Genomic DNA, 21,638 nt, shown 5'->3' with positions numbered 1-21,638 from the left:
AACACAGGGAGAGAAACATCTATATAAGAGAGACACATTGATTAATTGCCTCAATATGCACCCCAACTGGGACTGGGTATCAAGCCTGGAACCCAGGTACATGCCCTTGATCAGAATCAAACATCAGGCCCTTCAATTCACTCTAGCAGTGAGCCAAACCAGCTAGGGTAGCAGGCTAATTTTCAAGTTGATAATTTTGTATGGCCAACAAATAATGTTATAAATATCCAATGGCAGTAAAAAAGGTTCCCCACCTCTGTCTTAGATGGTAAGCAGTCTTCTCCCCACAAGAAAAATAGACTTGGATGACTCCAGTGATGAAGGAGATGAGGAGGAAGACAAGGGAACAGGTAGGGCAGGAAGGCTCTCACTTGGAGGGGCTGGCCCAGTCCTGGCTGACCTTGTTCTCAGGACCCAGAACATATTTACAACCATCTCTGTAAGAGATTCTCTGGGCTCTCAAGGCCCCGGACTGGGCCCCTCTGCTCCAGGGCTGGGTGCCACCTCTCCTTCAGCTGGTCACATCCTTTCACATGTCTCTTTCTTTACTACCAAAGAGGTGTCTTTAGCCCACTGGCAAACATATGATTTGCTTTTGACCATTTCCCTATGACCTGAATTTTTGCTATGATCCCTAAACCATTTCCAAAGACACGCAGATTCCCCAGGATCTTCAGCATACCTTGTGACTTTGTCCTTTGGCAACTTTATCAATACCACCAGTCTGACACCTGTTCCCATTGTGTTCACAGCTCCTTCCAGTCTCCAAGAACCATCTGGAACAAACAATGAGAAAAGAATATGAGTATTTTTTTAAAAAAACTCTTAACCTCACAAGAAAAAAATATCCAAGAACTCTGGGTTTTTGTTTTGTTTTGTTCTGGTTTTTCAAAACACTAGGAATCACCGATATTTCTTCTGCTTAAAGAGAAACCCAGAAGGATTGAAATTAAACAAAGCATGCTCTCTAATTGTGTTATAAATTAATAGTAAGATATCTATGATACATACATATCTTTTAGCCATCTTGGAAATTGAAACCACACTTCTAAAAATATATTAATGGGTAAAGGAAAAAAATCACATGGGAAACTTAAATATATTTCTAAGTGACAATGACAATACAACCTACCCACCTTTGTGGGATGCAACCAAGGCTGTGCTCAAAGGCAAATTTATTTCTTTTAATATATGTATCAGAAAATAGACTTGCTTCTTACAGAGCTGTGATATTTCATCTTCAGTTAACATTTTGAGATTAGATCTGCCTCTCTTTTCTCATTAGCTATTATAACTAAAGTACTACTGGTTGGTCCCAATTCCATGATAAAAGTGCATACATAGGTAGTGTGATGGTTTTTATAGCAAGACTAAGCCTTTGACTCCCTGCTGTTGACATTGCTCATGCATGCATTTATTCAATAACAAAGACTTATTTTGCATCTACAATGTTCAAGGCTTAGTATCAGGGGCTGGATATACAATGGTGAATAAAAAGACATGATCCCTGCCTTCATGAACCTTACTGGGTCAGATTAACAAACGAATTAACATATAATTATAATAGGAATTTTTATATGTCTAACTAGAACCAATAGGGTGCAATGAAAGCAACTAACAGAGGGTAATCTAGCAAATGTGATCAGACAAGGACTTCTTTAAAAAATTCTTTATTGTTTAAAGTATTACATATGTCTCCTTTCCCCCCATTGGCCTTTCCCCCATGTTCCCACCCCAGATAAGGAGTCTTAAGAGGTGACATATAAGGGGGAACCTGCTGGAAAGTAGAACAAGAGCTTTGTGGATGCGTGGATTAGAGGGCTCTGAGGCCTATGTGGAGGAGGGGAAGGATGTAGGAGATAACAGAGAAATGAACAGAGGTCAGATCACATGGGGTCTAAGGTCTGGTTTTGACCACCACTGTAAGCCCTGCTCCAAGTCAATGCCAGATGGTCTCAGTTCTTATATGTGAAATGATCCACATACTGACTAGGTTCCACTTAGACCTCCACATTCCCTTTATCTCTCTGCAGAAAAAGCAGCTGGTTTGTAAGACACTTCTCCACAGTTAGCATCCCACTCTCTACCTCAAAGCAATCGTGCCAAGGTGTGGAATGAAGACACCTTGTCAAATCTGCCTAGTTCCCCTTGGGATGATCACTGGGTACGTAAGTAACTTTAGTTGCACTGTGGGCTCAGTGCTAAAGGTCCACCCTGTGTTCAACTGCATTATCAGTACCTGCTCTAGCCAGGCCCTGGGATCGATGCCTAGACAAATAAGAATATAGACCAGGCCTCTGTCCTTCCATTTAGTAGGGAAGACAGACAAGGAAGCTGATGATTAAAACACACAGTGCTAACTGCTACAGGAGAGGAGGCCCAGGAGATTATGAGAATACAGGAGAGGGGGGTGTTAAGTTAAGAATGTAGGCCTTGGGGCAGCAAGATCTCAGACTGGATCATTGACCCTGGGACCTCTGGCCAGTATTTAAAGCCTCTCAGCTTCCGTCCCTTCAAGGGTTTGATAGCATCTGATTCCCAGGATTGCTGTGGGTCAAATGAGAGAAACTAGTGATGTGTTTCCTCTTTTGTCTAGTGCAGATGAGGACACCGAGCTGTTACCTCTATAAAGCAGACAGCCAGCACAGAGAACTAGACCCCAAAGAGAGCTACTGTGAAGAGGAGTGAAGGTGAGCTGGACACAATGGAGAGCATGTGGATTCTAGGAAGAGGGATTAGCCAGCATGCAATGTGTTCCTGGGGTCAATTCTGGAAGGACCTGTTAAGCAGCTCATGCTCATAGGGCTTGACCTGGAATGAGGCTACAGCAGAATTCAACCCCAGCGATCTCCGATGGCCTGATAATAAAACTCAAAACCTCTTGCCTTGGCACCTTAAACCCCAGCTGGTATTTAGATGACACTCCACTAGAGAAGGTGCGGACACTGGCAACCACTCAAAAATGGGAAAGTTTCCCCACTTTGACTTCTCATATGTCTAGGACTAAGCTGGGGTGGGTCAACTTCATTCAGAGCTGGTGGAGGGGGATAAAGAGGTGGGGCACATTCCCCAAAGGAAAACCAGGGCATTGGTCAGAGAAAGAATGGGTGCCTGGGAGCAAAAACAATGGGGAAACACCACCGCAGGTGCTGTTGGTGCTCCAGCCCTGTGGCCGGTAACTGTGCAGTTTATGTGCTCCAGAGCTCCGTGGGATCAGGCTGAGGTTGGACACCCTCTGAGGCTGAGACCACTTATTTGTCTAGTTTCATTCTTCACCCTATTCTGCTTCCCTCCCTCCCCTACTGGTTTTCCCTAAGAGCCCTCCCTCAATAAACCTCAGTAAACCAGGTGAATCCTTATCTCAGGCTGTGCTTCTAGGGAACTTGACCTTGACAATACCCTAACCAGGCTGGAGACTGCACATCTGGGCTGACCTCAGGAAGCACGCAGCGCCTGCTACTCATCCATCAGAATAAACCTGAAAGGCCTCCCATGGTCAGAAACCAGTGCCCTGCTGAGGACTACTGGCCTGACTGTAACCTCAGGGACTCTGGACTGTGCTCGCTTTCAGACCCAGCCCCTCCCGGCAGCCTGTAGACTCCGAGAATTTTGGCTGAGATCTTTAATCCTCCTCCAGGGCAACACCTTCACCCTGCTGCTCAACAGCTCCTTGCTGCAGGCCTGGGGCCAGGCCAGCGGCATCCGAGTCACAGGTGGGAAGGCCTCCCTCAGTCTCTTGTCATGGATTCGGTCTGTTGCAGAAAATGAGCCAAGACAAACCCAGAAGCCTGACATATAGAATCTCAGGCTCTGGTGTGAATCCCATCGACCACTGCTTTCTAGCTTGGATGCTTCAAATAAGGGATTTAACCTCTCTGTGCCTCAGTTTCCACACATGTAAAGGAGGTGTACTAAAATCACCTGCCTCCTAATTGTATGGTGCAGGGTAGATGAGACAGCACCTGCGGTGCAAGCAGATCATCCTGGGGTCGTGCAGCCTGCATGTCTTGTCAGGACGATTCAGCACTTTTTTAGTTAAAACAAGCTCAATGCACAGGGCAATGTAGATTATCAAAAAGATAAATACTGAGGGCGAGAATTCTTCTTTTGGATGGATTCCTTTGACTCAGTATTTCTCAAAGTGGCTCATAGACCATCCACACTGGATAACCTGGGGTACTAATACAGAATGCACACTCCTGGGTTTATCCCAAACCTTCACATCTTTATCCCTACTTCCTCCCCTCCTTTCTCCTCTTCTTGTCCCACTCCTTCTCCCTCTCTCTCACACTACCCTCTGCCTCCATCATCTTCCTCTATCCCCTCCTCTGCCTCTGACCCCCCTCCCTCCCTCTTATAAAGACCACTGTGATGACATTGGTTTCACCTGGTTAATCTGGAACATCCATCTCAGAACCCTTAACTTAAATCTCCAAAGTGATTTGCTGGTCCCTTTTGCCATATTCACAGGTTTTGGGGATTAGGATGTGGACACCTTTGAGAAGCCATTATTCTGTCTACCACATATCCTATGAGGAAAACAAAGTTCTATGGGCTTTGAAAAACCCCAAAGGAGCCTGGTCACTTGCTCTGACCCCAAATCTTTCTAAAATGGTTTCAGCAAGCCATTACATTTCCTCTCCTTACCTTCTTCCCTCTGTGCCAGGGTCAGAGAGCATGTGCTGGGGTTGCTGTCTGCAATCACCACCACCCTGGGGGACATGCAGAGGGTGCAGGGGCTGGCCAAGGTGCTGAGAGAGGTGTCCCATCGCAGTGAGGAGCTCATGCCCTTGGCCCAGGTGAGTAGTTCTCCCCTACTGAGCCAGGCCATGGGACACATACCTCCACAGTGGGTGGCTAACAACTCACCCCAGCCCAGGTCAAAGGTTCCTCAAGTCACAGGGCTGCCAAGACTTACAGCTATGATGCCAAAGCTCACTTTCCACCAATGGCTGTTCCAGGAAGTCACATCATCAGACCAGTTTCTCAAGCTGCTTCCTGGAAGTGTGACCAGCTCAAAACTTGAGCATCAGAAGCCAAAGGGGAAAAAAGAAAAAAAAATACTTGCTACATTAAGAGCTTATTTTTGTTGTTGGTATAATAATAACTATTGTTGTTATTATTCAGCATTATTAGGTGAGCACTTACTATATGCCCTAAAAAAGCTGACAAGCACTCACAGAACTGACCTCATTGCAATCCTCACAGCCTTCAGGAACGGGGGCTTTTGAAATCTCCACTTTCCAGGTAAGAGCAGAGAGGTTAAGCAACTGGTCCAAAGTCACACATCCAAAAAGAACAGAGTGAGAATTTGAACCTTTGTCTGTTTGACTTGATAGCCATGCCCTGCACACTAACTGGGAGTGCCTCATTTAAGCTCCTGGTCTCAGGAGGAGATGGTACTGCTAGCACATTGGGGAGACCATCAGGGTCAGCTTTCCTGGCAAATTACCTCAGTCCCCCTTTTCTATGATGTTAGTCAAGTCTCCACAAGGCTTCAGGCTGACCCTAAGCCCCATTTCCTGCAGATGGGCTGTCCACATGAATCCTGAGCCCAGAAGACCTGCACTTTGGAGAAGGTGTCTACTATCTGACTGTGATCCCCAAGTCTGACCTGGAGCTGACCCCTAGCAGAGACCTCACAGTTGGCATCAACACCTTCCTTTCCCATTGTGTGTTTTGGGATGACATCCAGGAAACTTGGGACAATTCTGGGTGCCAGTTAAGGAGGAGGAAGTGAAGAAGACAGAACAGTTTGGTGGGGTGCGTCCTGCTCCTTTAGGGTCTGTTTTAGTGCCTCTGGTATACCATCAGCCCCTCCTTGAGGCCTTTCCATGTGTGCCTGGGAATGTACCCTGAACCCCCATTCAATAAAGTTAACTTCTGCCGAAACTGATTTGGCTTAGTGGATAAAGCGTTGGCCTGAGGACTGAGGGGTTCCAGGTTCGATTCAGGTCAAGGGCATGTACGTTGGTTGTGGGCACATCCCCAGTGGGGGGTGTGCAGGAGGCAGCTGATCGGTGTTTCTCTCTCATAGATGTTTCTAACTCTCTGTCCCTCTCCCTTACTCTCTGTAAAAAATCAATGAAATATATTTAAAATAAATAAATAAATAAATAATAAATAAAGTTAACTTCTCCATCACATTCCACCTGAAATGTAACTTCCTCCAGAAACTTTTCAATGCCCAGAAACTTCTCAATGCCCTGGTTAGCTCAGATTTCCTACTGTGAACACTCGGAGCACACAGGCCCGTCTCCTCCATGGACTAAGCAGAGTAGTAGCTCACATCCTCTCAGATCACTGAACCATGCCTGTACCCTCAGTGCACTGGGAGTCATGTGAGACAGGAGCAATGTGCTTTGCTCACTGTTAGGAACAGATGACCACCAAACGAATGGACAAATGGCTGGGAAGCCCTGCTGACTTGGTTGCTGAAAGAGGCCAGAGAGTCATGTCCAAGGAGTCCTTTATTCTATGCCATGGTACTGTGTTTTCTGCTTTCTTGTGTTATCTCATCAAATCTTCACAATAACCCTCTAAGATAGTTGGTATTCACATTCTACAGATGGTAAAACAAAGGCTCAGGAAATTCAACTAACTAGCCTCGAATCTCTCAACTAGTAGGTAGAAGAGCTGGGACTCAAACTCAGGTCTGTTTGCCTCCAGAGAATAAGCCTTAGTGATATGAGGCAGTTTCTCTGGAGCTCAGGCCAGTCTCACTAAGCCCCTAGATGGCACATGGCTCTATTAACTGCAATTAAAGCCCTGTCTCAGGTCAGTTCAGCTCTGCTCCCAAGGAGGCAAGTGTGTTAGTAGCAGATATTGTCTTTGATGCCATTGCTGTGGTATCAGTATCCTCCTTCCCCCTTCTAAGCTATTGTATGTGCTATTCTCTTCCCTGGAATGCCCTCCTTACCTGCAATACCTATTCACCCTTCAATCTCCCACCACTGCCACCTTCTTCAAGGAGCTTCTCAGATGTCTGAGTCTCCCTTTGTTGGATTTCCACAGCATTCCATACCTTTCCCAAGAACAGCAGCCTCCATTTCTAGCTCAGATTTATCTGTCTCCACCTATGAGACCATAAGTGCCTTATTTCATTTATTCTACAAATAGTTACCATGTGCCTGGCCAACTGGTGAAACATAATGGTGAGAAAAACCAGTAAGCTTTCAGTTTAACAGAGGGCACAGACAAGAAACCTATAGCACATGCCAAATCAAATGACGCCAGTTACAGTAGTGTAAGAGGTTGCAACAGAGTCACAGAAGGGAACTTAGAGTGAGCTCCTTCCAGGTCCTTTTCTGCTGCCATGGCAACTCCTTCCCTGGCTTCCAGCTGCCACACACGGGGAGTTCTCAGAGCACCAGGAAGAGATGAGGGGGCACTGAGATGTCCAAGGCACAGCAGGTCCCCCCACTTGCAGCACAGGCCTTTGTTCCTTATGAACAATACCCTGATTGTGTTGTGACCTCCTAGAGTCCTTGCTTCTAGAGGCTGTTTGATCGCCATGTTGCTGGCAGAGTGCTGCTACAGGCTGCCCTCAGATGCCCTAGGCTCAGAAAGTGTCAGGGCTAGCAGCAAGGACTCCACGATTAGACAGACTTCGGTCCAATCCCACTTCATCAATTCTAGCAAGGTGACCTGGGACGAGTCACCGCCTCTTTGAGCTTTCCTATCTGGAAATGAGACAAAAATACTTGTAGTTGGAGGTGGGAACCTAGATGAGATTAGGGGTATAAAGTACTTAGTGTGGTATCTGACACACAGTGAGTGCTCCATAGATTAAAGAAATGGCTATGTTAGCCAATCAGAACATAGAAAAGACAAAACTGTACATAAAGTAGAAATCCAGGAGACAATGAACATGGGATTCAGCATGGTGGGTAGGTGAGAAGAAGCATGAGAACAGGTTGGGAAAGGAGCACTTCACTAAAAGTAAGTTATTGGGAAATTCCTAGCTTTTGAGTTGTGGGTGTTTGGGTGCTTGTTGTGTTATTAAAAATATACACTTACTGCCCTAGCTGGTTTGGCTCTGTGAATAGAACGTTGGCCTGCTGAATGAAGGGTCTCAGGTTCAATTCTGGTCAAGGGCATATGCCTGGGTTTCAGGTCCGATCCCCAGTGTGGGGCATGTAGGAGGCAGCCAATCAATGATTCTCTCTCATCATTGATGTTTCTATCTCTCTCTCCCTCTCCCTTTCTCTCTGAAATCAATAAAAATAATATATATATACATTTACTAATGCATACATACATGAATGTGGTTGTACAAAGGTCATATGTGAAAGTGTGTCATAGACCAAAAGTACCCAATATTGTGTACTTGCTGCTCATTATATATAGATATGGATATAGATATAGATATAGATATAGATATAGATATAGATATAGATATAGATATAGATATAGATATAGATATATTGTAGATATAGATATAGATATAGATATAGATATAGATATAGATATAGATATAGATATAGATATAGATATAGATATAGATAGATATCAATAGATAGATAGATAGATACAGATATGTCGAGGTCATTGAGGACCATAAATAAATAAATGGGATCATCAAGTTTGCATGGAAAATCACCAATGAATCCTCTAAATAGCTAAAGAAGTTTCCAAATCTATGAACTACAGACCTTGTCACGGAGTAAAGGCAGAAATATTGGAAGGGGTCTGAGAGCCATACTAAAGGCACAACTACTGTTGCAAGGGGATGCACAGATTAATTTCAAATTTTCAAAGAGGTCCTCACACTAGAAAAGGTTGAGAAAGCAGCTTTTTCTTCCTCTCCCCGGGAGTCTTGTGAAAACCCAGAGGGGCAAAGATCTTAGACATAAATCAGATCTGGCCCCAGGGCTCCCAGCACTGAGATGGTCTTGTTACTGGCACCTGCTTGGGTTTCTTCTCTGAAACTAGCCCCACCCCTTCCGGGTGTGCCAAGTGTTCCCATAAGCCTCACAGCTCTATGCCAAATGGTCTGGCCAGAATTGGGAAACACCGAGAAAAACAACAGAACACACAAGGGGCTAAGACCCGTGTGAAATCCATCCATGAACAGTTGGTGCCATGCCTTTGCTGGGTGGCTCACTTAAGGAAAAGGGGACATGCTTGGGATATGGCAGGTTCTTCTTTACCAGGCATTGAGCAGAGTACTTTCCACATGCCAGTGTTTCCTGTTTCCTCCTTCCTTCACCATGTGGTGGACTCTGAAATGAAAGGGTGGTTCTGGGTTGTGGAGTTGAATTAAATCCTCTTTACCCACCAAATGGCCCTGGGGGGAGAATTCAAACTGGTTGAGGGCTTTAGGGATGGCTTGCTTCTAAGTGCAGGGTATACATTAAGAGCACAGCTAGGGTCCTTGACCTCACCCATTCCTGTCTCCCTGTCCCCAACCTCATTGTCAGCGTTCCAAGCTCCCCCCACATGCCCTGCCTACTCAGGCTGATGATCCTGGCAGGGGTCTTCAAACTACGGCCCGCGGGCCACATGCGGCCCGCAGAGGAGTCTGATCCTGCCCGCCAGGTTTTTTGGGCAGTGAGCGCAGCCAAGGTGTTACAGTAGGAATTAGTAATTCATATAGTCCGGCCCTCCAGCTCTCTGAGGGACCGTGATCTGGCCCCCACTTTAAAAAGTTTGAGGACCCCTGATCCTGAGGAATAGGTTAGTGAGGGCCCTAGAAGCAAGGAATACTGAGGTTCCAGGTCCCCAAGCCTCAGTTTAAAAGTGAAAGGGTAGGAGAAGTCAAGTGAGGCACCAGGAGAGCAAAATTTAGGGAGGACTCATTTTCAGGGTCACCCACGGCCTTGCTGTACTCCTAGGTGGGTGGGTATGTGCTGTGGTGGGAGTCTCTCCTTGGCCTCAACGCCTCTCCTGTGTAGAGGGGCACAGCCCAAGGACAGCTAGAATGGGACCCTTCTAAAGAGAAGCCCGGGACAAGGACTCCAGGTGCCTAGAGCTAAGGAGGGGGGTCAAGTTTAGGGAATACTTTCCTGGTGCTGAGACACCAGCTTAGAATGAAATATTTGCCCTTCCCTTTTCCTAGCATGGTTCCCCCAGTCTTGGTCTTCCTTTGCTGTTCAGTGTAAGATGGCCAACTGAAGATGTTCAGTTTGAAAGGCAGGAAAGTCCCCAGCATTGGTCATCCTGGATGTCTCTCAGCACCTAGCCCACTGCCTGGCCTAGTATTAACATTCAACAAATATCTGTACAATAAATGAGCATCAGGGGAGAGAATGGACTGGAATGATGCACATCAAAGTGTGAAAATGGTTGGTTGTGGAGGGTGAGGGACAGAAGGGACTTCAGCTTGCCCTGCAAAACTTATCTACAAAAGGCAAAGCAGACTGACAAGGTGGACAGTTGCACCTTGAGAGTGATGGATACAAAGATGTTTGTTAAAGATAATGTTCTCTTCATTTTAAAATTATTTTTTAGTAAAATTATTTTTTAATTAAAATTAAAAAAAAAACCAAAAAGAATCCTGAAACTGGTCTTCCCATAGGCTCCCTAGCCTCTCTCCAGGACAGTGTCCACTTCTCATTGCTTTCCCTTGGGTTTGAGCCATTCAAGGATGTACCCACATTGCTACCAGGGCCTCTTTGTGGTTTCAGGTGGGGCCACGAACCATGGGCTCCCAGACACACTGCCTCTGCAACCATCTTACCTTCTTTGGAAGAACATTCTTGGTGATGCCCAATGCCATTGATGTCCGCCAGACCAGAGAGCTCTTTGGTACTTTTGAAAACAATCCAGTCATTGTGACCACTGTGGGCTGTCTCTTCGTGGCCCAAATGCTGGTGGTGATCTGGGCAAGGAGGAAGGATGCTCAGGATCAGGCCAAGGTGAGATTGTATGGTCCTGGGGAATGCGAGGGAGAAGCAGGTGTGAACCCTTGCAGGAGTTCCAAGGAAGCCTGTGGGAGGTTCAAATTTTGTGTCTACATCTCCCTGAATTCACACATTTAGATAACCTCTCTTTCCTTGTTCTTGCTGCCCTGTGTTGGGGTTAACGGTTTCTAGCATCATAACTGTGAAAAAATGGCGGCCTTCAACAGCTGGCTCTCTACCCTAGCTGAACGCCCCATGTTAGGCCAAATTCACCTACTGATCAGGGCATTTTGATCGAGGCATTGAGAACAGTGAAGAAAAAAAATTAAAATCTCTCTTTACAGGAGCTCTTGTTCTTGGGCTCAAGTTTGCAAAGGTGTTCAAAAAAGTTTTTTCCCCCAGACCTTGTCCTCAAAAGTGTGGGTCCTTTCTCCTGGTACGTGAGCTGGGTGTTGGTGCATGACCTGGCGATGGGCAGAAAGTGGTATTTCCTCTGCAACTCGTGGCTGTCCATCAATATTGCAGACTGTGTCCTTGACAAAGTATTTCCAGTGGCCACAGAGCAGGACAGGAAACAATTGAGGTATTTCCCCCCCTCTTTTAAAGCACATGCTCTTTACTTTCTTCTTTCATTGCTAGGGAACAAGTACCACAATCCAGGCGCAGCCAAATAAAAACACATTTCAGCTATCAGGCCTGGGTAGCTTTGAGTGTGTAACATTAATGACCAATCAGTTTTTCTTGTTGAGAATGAAAGGCCCTGGGACATTGGCTCTCAACCTTTCTAATGCCTCGACCCTTTAATACAGTTCCTCATGTTGTGGTGACCCCCGACCATAAAATTACTTTCATTGCTACTTCTTAACTGTAAGTTTGCTACCCACAGGTTGAGAACCACTGCTGTAGAGCCTAAGATCATCGGAAAACAGAGATATTTACATTACAATTCATAACAGTAGCAAAATTACAGTTATAAAGTAGCAACGAAAATAATTTTATGGTTGGGGGTCACCCCAACATAAGGAACTATATTAAAGGGTCACAGCATTAGAAAGGTTGAGAACCACTGCCCTGGAGGGACAAGGACCCTTCAAGGACACTTCTTCAAAGTGGTGAAAATAGTTAAGGTTGAAACAATTATGCGTATTTCCTTATGAATGTCACAGAATAATATTTTTATAAGGGGACAGACTGATTTGAATGGTGACTCAGTGTCTGCTCATTTGGGGCTTCTACATGTTTTTTTTACACCAGCATTTGTCTCACTTTGCTTTACTTTCTTCCTCCCACATCTCTCTCCAAACACAAAAAGCAGATAAAATGTACACATACATATAACACTATAAAACGTTGTTTATCTTATCTCTTTTAAAAATGGTGTTACTCAAAACGATACAACAGTATGTTTAGGTAAAACCTTTCCTTATCAGCTGCATAATGTTCGTAGAATGAATGACCCACAACTCATTCAACCATTCTCTTTATCAGTGGACATTAAGCCTCTTCCCAATATTTAAAAATCAAGAGACTTCACACACAAAAAAATGGCAAGTATGGGAATGCAGAAGCAGCATTCCTGCATGGCACCAATGTGCTGGAGCCGAGTCTCAGCCTTCCTCTTACAGGGACCATAAGCTCTCCAGTTTACCACAGTCCTCACACTCCCTATTACACTACTTCCAACCCACTTCACTCATTTGACTTATTTACATCTACCTGGGCCCCTTTGAGCACTTGGGTTTGTGACCTGTACTTGAAATGGCTTTAAAAAAAAAAAAAAAATCTCAGAGATTGCTTTCCCTCCACCACCACCCCTCCCTTTTTTTAGAGAGAAAGTGGGAGGGAGAAAAGGATGGGGAAGAGAAAGAAAAACATCCATGTGAGAGAGACTCATCAATTGGTTGCCTCCCCCATGCATCTGACCAGGGCCAGGGGTCAACCTAGGTACGTGCCCTTGACCAGGAATTAAACCTGAGACACTTTGGTGCACAGGCTGACACTTTAACTACTGATCTATACTGGCCAGGGCTTAAATGTCTTTTGAGTTAGGTTTGTTGTTGTTTTTTTAAAGTCTGTTTCCAGTGCATTTACTGAAATGTGACTTTTCCTCCCAGCTGCTACTGTGAGCAGCAGCTCAGCCTCCAAGGGAGAAAAAGTCTGAATTAGAGAGACTTGAACCTCAAAAGAGGTATAATAAGACATGAGATGGACCACAAAGTCCCACATGCCTGCTATTGACTTCCTGCATGACCCTGAATAAGTCCCTCACCTCTCCAGGTCTCAGCTTCCACATCTGAAAAATTAGTTGTTCATTGTACCTACCCCAAAAGGGACCTGTGCAGGTCCCATGAAATGATGTAGGTACAAGGCTTAGCACAGTGAGTGGCTCAAAGTAAGTTCCCAATTGCAGGAGCAGATACCATCCTCCAATTGTATCAAAACATGTGATGCCTAAAAACTAGACAAGGCGCTTTCTACAGGCAGGAGCGTGTCATTAGTCCATGCATCCGTGATGCTCAATGGAGCACTGGCCCAAAAGTGCTAGGATCACCAAATATGTGTTGAATGAGTAGAACCACCATTTGGAAAATTGCTGTTGTTGGCAACTGACCTCTTTCTTTATACACCTTTACTCTGAGTTCAAGCCACCCACACACCCCAGGGTGGCATCCAAGTATTACACAACCCTGGAGAGTGCTGGCATTGACCAATAAGAATGGAGCCAGCTGAGATTATCAGCTCTGCACACTCTGGGCCCTTGAGAGCTTCTGTGGTTAAACTACATTGTATTCACAGAGAAATAATACGAATTAAGAAGAATGTGGTACCATTTTCAGAGATCCTACGTGTCAATTTTAAGTCTCTCAAACTGAGTCTGAACTCAGAGCCTGGAATTTTAACTGCTATCTTTTAGTGCTCTAATTATAACAAATCCAATAATATTATAGTTCTGTTATTACCTTAAAATTATAACAAAAGTAATAATTGTTCACACTGATGAACATTCACCATATTGCCAGCTCCTTTGCCAAATGCTTCATAAGAATTATCACTGTTAATCTTTTTGACAATCTGGTGAGGCAGGTTCTGTTATTACCCTCATTTTACAGATGAGTGAGTTGAGATGCAAAGAGTAAAGCAACCTGCCTGAGGTCACACTAGTAGGAGGGCAGTCTAGGAGGGCAATAGGAAGGCAGTCTAGGATTCCAGCCCACTCTGTCCAGAGTCCCCGTCATTAACTCTAAGTGATGCTGCCATTTAGATGTATTTCTTTTACAATCAAAAAATAGGTGGTAAATCTTAGAAACAAACCCCACCTTCTCATCCCAATATTATTCCAAAGAGACCAGTCTTCTCCCATCCTATCTCCTTTAATGGCTGTCCCTCTCTCCCTGCCTGTCCACAGCCACCTGTTCTTCATGAAGACCTCCCTGAGCTTCCAGGACGGACACGTTTGGTATTCCATCCTCAGCTGCTCAGCTCGGAGCAACTTCACCCACGTCCAAAGGGTGTCCTGCTGCTTCTCTGCTCCTCTGCACCATGCTGACCAGCATCATGTTTTGGGGTGTTTCCAAGGACCTAGGTGAGCAAAAAGTGGATTTGGGTAATTCCCACTGTCTTGGCAGTCAGGTGAAGATGAGTGGCTGGTGAAGATGAGCTATCACTGCTCCAGAAATGCCACCCAGTTCCAGAGTTTTCCAAACCACCTCAGTTTCAATAATTCACTTGAAGGACTCACAGAAGTCAGAAATACTGTACAATTATACTCATACTTATTACATATTTTTTTAAAAAAAAAACAACAACACAGATTAAAACCAGGAAAGGGAAGAGGCACATGGTGCAGGGTCCAGGAGAGACCAACCGGGAGCTTCTAATTGTTTCCTCCCAGTGGAGTTGTGAACAGTGCTCATTCCTCCTGATAATGACATGTGACAAAACACATAAAGTATTGCCAACCAGAATGCTCACCCAAGCCTTGCTGTCCAAAGTTTTTATTGGGACTTGTTCACATAGACATGGCTGCTCCCTTGCATGACTAGCCTTATCCTCCAGTTCCTCCAGAGGTTGAGGAAATATCATGTGGCCAAGGTCCTCACCATAAATCACTCTGTTAGCATAGACTATACAGTGTGGCCCAAGACCCCAAGTAAACAAAGCAGGACATCCCAAGGGCTTAAGAGGTCACCTCGTAGGAGCCACTTAAGGGCCAGATCCCTCCTTGGGCAAGTTTAATCTTTACTGCATTGCCACCTCCTGGAAGAGGAAAAGACTCTCCCACTTACTTTTTCCTTCCTCTGTCTCAGGTAAAATTGAATTTACTTGGCAAGAAGTGATGATTGGGCTGGAGAGCTCTCTCCTCATGTTCCCCATCAACCTCCTGATTGTTCAGATCTTTCAAAACATCCAACCTCGGGTCACTAAGGAGAGGAACTAGGAAATGTGACAGGAGGTCACCCAGTCCAACCCCCTTACCCACTGCCCCTGGAGGATGGAACAGCTGAAGTTAGGACAAGGCAGCTGGCAGGAGAGAAAGTAAGGGGTCCTGACCTTCAGGGGCTGGGTCACAAACACATTCTCTACAAAGGAGATGGCCAAGGAGATGAGCCACTTGAGAGAGCTGGTCCTCCCATAATGCAAGCCATATAGCATGGTGAAGAAGGGTACCACACCACTGGTGGCAGCCACCAGGAGCCAGCCCACCAGGACACACCACCAGGGCAGGCCTTGAGGGGGCTTGCTTGATCTCAGGGAGCTGTAATGAAAAGTGGATATAATCAGGGTAACACCACCCACTGGGGTTCAAGTTAAAATCTAACTTACCTCATCAGCTGAGTGACCTTGGCCAAGCTTGTTGACCTTAGCCAAGCTCCCTGACTTCTTAGACCTTCAATTTTCTCTATATCTTGTACCTGCTTCAAAGGGCTAGTCTATCCAGTATACATATTGTAAAAATAATATAAGCAGAACCACTTCAAAATGGAGTCAGAGTACCATCCCAGAGGAACCGCCTTGCACATCCTACTCCTCTACCCTTTGGAATGTTAAAACAGGGCAAAATAACCTTTGGGTTAGGCCTAAAGCAACACTGCATTCCAAGCAACTGTTTGCAAAGCAAACAGGAAAGCAGACATTATGGTTATTGGCATGAAAATTAAAAAGATTCTTTAGAATTATCAGCACTGTGTTAGCTTATCTGCCTTTATAGAAATGCCTTTCTTAGCCTACTAACATCCATAGAAATTCCTCCATTCATGTAATTTTTGCACTTACATTTCTTTTTGTTTAAATATATTGTATTGATTTTTTACAGAGAGGAAGGGAGAGGAATAGAGAGTTAGAAACATTTGATGAGAGAGAAACATCGATCAGCTGCCTCCTGCACACCCCCTACTGGTTTGTATATGTATGTATGTGTGTAAACATTTATAAATGTGTGTATGTGTACATGTACAAAACTGCATGGCACACCACCTCTGTGCAGGTCCCAGGGCAGGAACAATAATGAAGATGAGTACCATGATGACCCAAGCTTTTGGCCACTCACTCTAGGCCAGGCTTAGTGGTTTACTGAGATGCTGGCATTTCATCATCATAATCACCCTCAGAAAGGATCTTGCCTCCATTTTGTAGATGAGAAAACCTGAAGTTAAGAAGTTAAGGTCAGCCATAGCTGGTATGGCTCAGTGGATAGAGCATCGGCCTGCACACCAGGTTCAGTTCCAGTCAAGGGCATGTACCTTGGTTGCAGGCTCCTCCCTGGTCCAGACCCTTGTCAGGGCTCATGCAGAAGGCAACCAATCAATCAATATGTTTCTCTCACATCGATGTTTCTCTCTGTCTTTCCCTCTTTTCCACTCACCCCAAAAATCAATGAAAAAATATCCTCAGGTGAGGATTAACAAAAGCATAAAATATCATAGAAAGGATATTTTTAAAAAGAAGAAGAAGGTAAGGTCACCCAGCCAGTGTGGTTCGATTTTTAGGTGTCAACTTATGAACCAAAAGGTCATGGTTTGATTCCTAGTCAGGGCACATGCCTAGGTTGCGGGCTCAATCTCTAGTTGGGGGGAAAGGGGTACAGGAAGCAGCTAATCAATGATTCTCTCTCATTGAAGTTTCTATCTCTCCCTCTCCTTTCCTCTCTGTGAAATCATAAAAGCCCTAAAAAAAGAAGGAAAAGAAAAAGAAGAAGCAGTTTAGATCATAAGCATCCTGCCCTAGACTACACATATAAATAGGAATATCACCAAATTTCCTCAATTCTAAGATGCTTTTAATTGTAAGACAGGCCAGCAATTTACAGGAATTCGACCTTCAGATAAAACATCCAAGTCATTTAATGTGTACAACTATTAGAAGATGCAATCCTATTTCTGAAATGTAAAGTTACTGTCAGAGTAGAAGAAATATTGAGCCCAGGCCTGGAGTTCGAGGTCACAGCTTTCCCTGGGGAAAAAATCAGGTGGTAGGAGTACTGTGTGTGTGAGTTAGGGGAAGCTAAAGAAAGGAGGGGACATTTTCAGTGAATCTTTAGGCCTATGAGACTCACCAAATCTGCTCCCCATTTCTTCCCTTTGGCCCTCTGCCTTGTCATGAACAGCCTTTGTCAGAAGATTTCAACAGTTCCTGACACCTCCCCCAACCTAGTCTGAGAATTTTAAGAACAGAGTCCTGGGCCTTTCTGTTCCCAATCAAACCACAGAATCCTATTATACTTGTGTACTGTAGGTACTGTTGGGGAGGAATAAAGTTTCATCTACCCTCAAGATTCTTTCAGCTGGTCTAATAGTTAAATCTACATGAGACAGATTAACAAATTTAATACACACATATGAGTGAGAACCTGATATATATGAAGGAGTCAGAGAACCCACATACATGAGAGGTTCAAAGACAGAGAAGGAAAATGAGATATATATGGCACTCTGAGCTAAGAATCACCTTGGGATGATAGTAGCAGGTGTTCAGCGATTAGAAGTTTACCCTGCCCTACAAATAGGTCATAAAAACTGTAATAACTCTTACTATAGGCAAGGTCCCTAATTTAAATTACTTAAGAGAGAGGTAAAAATTGCTCATGAGCTTGCAGGGCCTTGATTCCCTCAACTCAAAATAATTCACATGCCAAAGAAACTTACTGGAGAGGCCTGTTCTGAACCCTTACATCAGAGACAGTATAAGGGCTAATCACTTAATATAGGAAGAAAGGAAGGAGGGAAGCTTAACTCACCACACACTGGAGTATGAGCCAGGTGCATGCAAGCCCTGGCCCTCACCCTTCATAAACATGAGCCCTCTCTACAGAGGATTGGGTAGTCCCTACCCGACTTATCCAGAGTATGGCTCCTGAGACAAGGACATAAAAGTGGCCCCAGTCCCACCCTCTCTCAGACCAGTAGTTGATAGTTTCCAACTTGGGTTTGGTGTTCACCCTGGGTATTTTCCAGGTGATGGGGTTTGCTGCCTTCTTTGCGCTGGCCTTATAGAGCATGGAGGATGAGGAGGAAACTATGGCCTCTCTCCCGGAACACTTGTCCAGCCTAGGTAATGGTGCAGGCAGGGGCCTTGAATCTGACAAAGCTGAGAAAGCCCTAGAGAGCTCAACCACTGGGTGAGTTGTCCAGGCCTTAGATTTTTGCTCCCCATCGGCTCTTTACCCCTGACTGGTGAACCATCCAGAATAAGTGACTCCAATGTCACTTGAGCAATCTTATTCCTTCTATTCTGGGCCTTTCTATCCGACACCTAAGCATGACTCCTTGGCCATTAGAGGCGCCTCTGGGGCCATGCTCTGTGCTATCATTCTCTGGCCCTCACCCTTGATTGTAATTTCAATCAATCAGTTTTCTTTTCCAAGGCTCAGCTCCCTGGTCTTTAGAATGGAAACACACACACACACACACACACACACACAAGCATGTGGGTGGGCTGCAAAGATTGCTATAAGTTAGAGTTCTAACTTATAGCCAGGGGCCCGAATCTAGCCCAATGTCTATTTTTGTAGTTTTACTAGAACATAGTGTAGATGAGCCATATTGGAGGAGCCCATGACCAGACTCTTTCCTCCAACCTGATTTCTCACTTCCCAATAGAAACTTCTGAAGGTGCTGATAATAAAATAATTAAAAAAGCAAAAAAAGCAAACAGAACAGAATCAACACTCTTATAGTCCATGCAGTTACTTTGAACTTCAGGGAAAATAAAACAGGAACTAACAAAAGTCCGTGTATCTACAACAGTATGTAGTATAGTTCTTAACCATATGGGCCTGTATTCTTCCATTCTAAATTAGGGTTTTGGCTTTGAAAATCCAAAGGTCCATTAAAATCTTCTTCCTAAGACAAGAATAATTTTTCTTCAAGGAGAGGCCACCCTCCAGACTAATTAAATATTCATTAAGTCATTCCTTTGGCAATTATTCAGGGAGTGCTTGCTGTGTGCCAGACAGTGCGGTGGCCTGGGAGCATAATTTATATGAAATCTACTTGTAATGCATAGTAATTTATAGAGTTGTGCAACCAGATGGTTGCACAACTCTATAAATTACTATGCATTACAAGTAGATTTCATATAAATTATGAAATTATTTATATAATTTCATAATTTATATAAATAAAGACAATTAAGACTTGGAAAAGCTTCATCACCCCAGATTACCTCTTGCCCATTTGAAGTCAATCTCTGCTCCCACCTCAGACCCAGAGAACACAGTATTGACAAGATGGAACAGGTTCTGCCCTCTCAATGAACAGCCCATGTGGAGAGACACATTAAATAATTAAATGCACAAGTAGACATATAAGTGTGAATTGTGATGACAACTAGGTGTGGGAGAATAAGAGACTGCGGGCCTCTCCACTGAGGTGGTACCTAAGCTGGCTCCTAGAGGATGGGGCCAAGGAGGGATTACACACTGGAAATGTGCAAAGGCCCTGAGATGATATGCAGCTTATCATTTTACAGAAATTTCTGACAGTGCAGATGAATCATCTGGGATTAGGGAAGTGGGGAATTGTTCAACATGAAGGCAGGGAGGTGAGTGGGGAGCAGGTCATGCAAGGGCCTTGTAGGATCTGGGTCAATGTTAGGGTTTCAAAGTGTTTTAAATAGGAGAGCAGCATGGCCTATTTGTGATTTTAGAAAAATTACTGTGGCTACTCTTGGAAAATAGAGGTATTATGTTAAAAGTGGAAGTGGGGAGGCCAGTAGGAAGAATATCAAAATGGTCCGGACAAGAGATGACATGCGCTGGCAGTGATGGTGAACAAAGAGAATGAATTTTTTTTTTTTTTAAATAGTTGGGTTAATACACCCCTACCAAATGGCTAAAGTGAAAGTAAGTGGTAGAACCAAAGGCTGACAAGGATGAAGAGAAACTGGAGCATTCATACATTGCTGGTGGTAATATAAAACGGTATAGCCACTCTGGAAAAACAGTCTGGCAGTTCCTTTAAAATTTAAAAACAGACTTACCATATGCTCCAGCAATTGGACTCTTAGGCATTTATCCCTGAGAAACAAAAATTTATATTCACATAGGAACCTGTGCCCAAATGTTCACAGAGGCTTCATTTAAAATAGCCAAAAGATATTTGGCCATTCCTAAGAATCTACCCAAGAGAAATGAAAATATATGTCCACATAAACACCTGTACTTGAATGTTCATAGCAGCATTATTCATATTAGCCAAAACTAGAAACAATCTAAATATTCATCAATGGGTGAATGGAAAAATAAAGGCAGTATATCCATTCAATGGAATACTACTTAACAATAAAAAAATAAACTAACTACTAATATATACAACAACATGGATGAACTCCAAAACATGCTAACTGAAATATGCCAGATACAAGAAACTATATACATATGATTTCATTTATATGAAATATCTTGAAGAATCCAAGATGGCTGAACAGGTAAACACCTAGCCGCAGCCGCACACAACAATTTCAATAAAATACAACTAAAATATAAAATGGACATTACCCAGAACTACAGGAAAGTTGACTGACTGGAAATTCTACAACGAGAAGCAAGGAGAAAACCAGAAGGAAGCGCGGAGGAGCTGTAAAAGCCTAAGGTACGGAGACACGCGGTGTGGAGAGGACGGAGCCGGAGAGGAGGGCGGCTGAGTGCCTGGCTGGCGTTCCCTAGCGGGAAGGAGATAAAAGCTCCGACTGTGCTGGGCCCCAGTTCCAACTGCTCTGAACCCCAGTTCTAGGCCAGACCCTGGGGACTCAGGCTCATCCATAGGGAGCTGGGCTGTAAGGCGGAATCCCGGCGGAGCAGCAAAAGGAGGTCCCGGAGGTGCGCACATTGTGCGCAGAGAAGGGACGGTTGGCTGTGCCGCGGGATTGCCCTGGCAGGAAGGAGACAAAAGCTCTAGACTGCTCTGAACGCCACCTCCAATTCCACTTCCAACTGAACTGAACCCCAGTTCCGGGATCATTGGGGGAGAGCCTAGACCAGGTGTTGGCAACCTACGGCTCCAGAGCCACATGCGGCTCTTTTGAAGCTTTGCCGCGGCTCCGACAGCAGGGCCAATAACGGGGGAGAAGGGGGGGGGGGGGAAGGGAGGAGCTGTATCACTTACCTCCGGCGCTCCCGGAGCTCTGTGTGGCAGGTTGCCGGCGACTTAGCGTCGCTAGGCAACCACAGCATCTCTGTCCTGGCCCAGCCTCCTCCCTCACATCACAGCGTGTGATGTCACTGAGGGCACGCTGAGAGTGCACCTCTGCGCTGGGGAGGAGGAGACTGCTGCCAGGGGAAAGAGGTGCTGACAGAGG

The 21,638-nt window shown here is 44.8% G+C and overlaps 1 protein-coding gene and 1 pseudogene across 2 annotated transcripts in view; one reads left to right on the top strand and one right to left on the bottom strand.

Annotated features, from left to right (window-relative positions):
* BCO1 (beta-carotene oxygenase 1) overlaps nucleotides 1-4,788 on the bottom strand; it is a 79,799-nt gene extending 75,011 nt beyond the window's left edge. The window contains exons 1-2 of the mRNA XM_084905571.1: nucleotides 4,648-4,788; nucleotides 683-776 (exon numbers count right to left, since the gene is read on the bottom strand). The gene's annotated coding sequence lies outside the window, so the exon portion shown is untranslated. The remainder of the gene's footprint in view (nucleotides 1-682; nucleotides 777-4,647) is intronic.
* Nucleotides 1-21,638, top strand: part of LOC311633844 (polycystin-1-like protein 2) — a 56,392-nt pseudogene that overhangs the window by 28,071 nt on the left and 6,683 nt on the right. The window contains exons 7-13 of the transcript in view: nucleotides 3,572-3,750; nucleotides 4,622-5,004; nucleotides 5,544-5,715; nucleotides 10,610-10,899; nucleotides 11,247-11,427; nucleotides 14,251-14,448; nucleotides 15,152-15,277. The product of the transcript in view is annotated as a polycystin-1-like protein 2 (transcript). The remainder of the gene's footprint in view (nucleotides 1-3,571; nucleotides 3,751-4,621; nucleotides 5,005-5,543; nucleotides 5,716-10,609; nucleotides 10,900-11,246; nucleotides 11,428-14,250; nucleotides 14,449-15,151; nucleotides 15,278-21,638) is intronic.

Source organism: Pipistrellus hanaki, assembly GCF_964339955.1.
Source record: "Pipistrellus hanaki genome assembly, chromosome: 15".
Lineage (NCBI taxonomy): Eukaryota > Metazoa > Chordata > Mammalia > Chiroptera > Vespertilionidae > Pipistrellus > Pipistrellus hanaki.
This window is presented reverse-complemented; position numbering and strand designations above follow the sequence as displayed.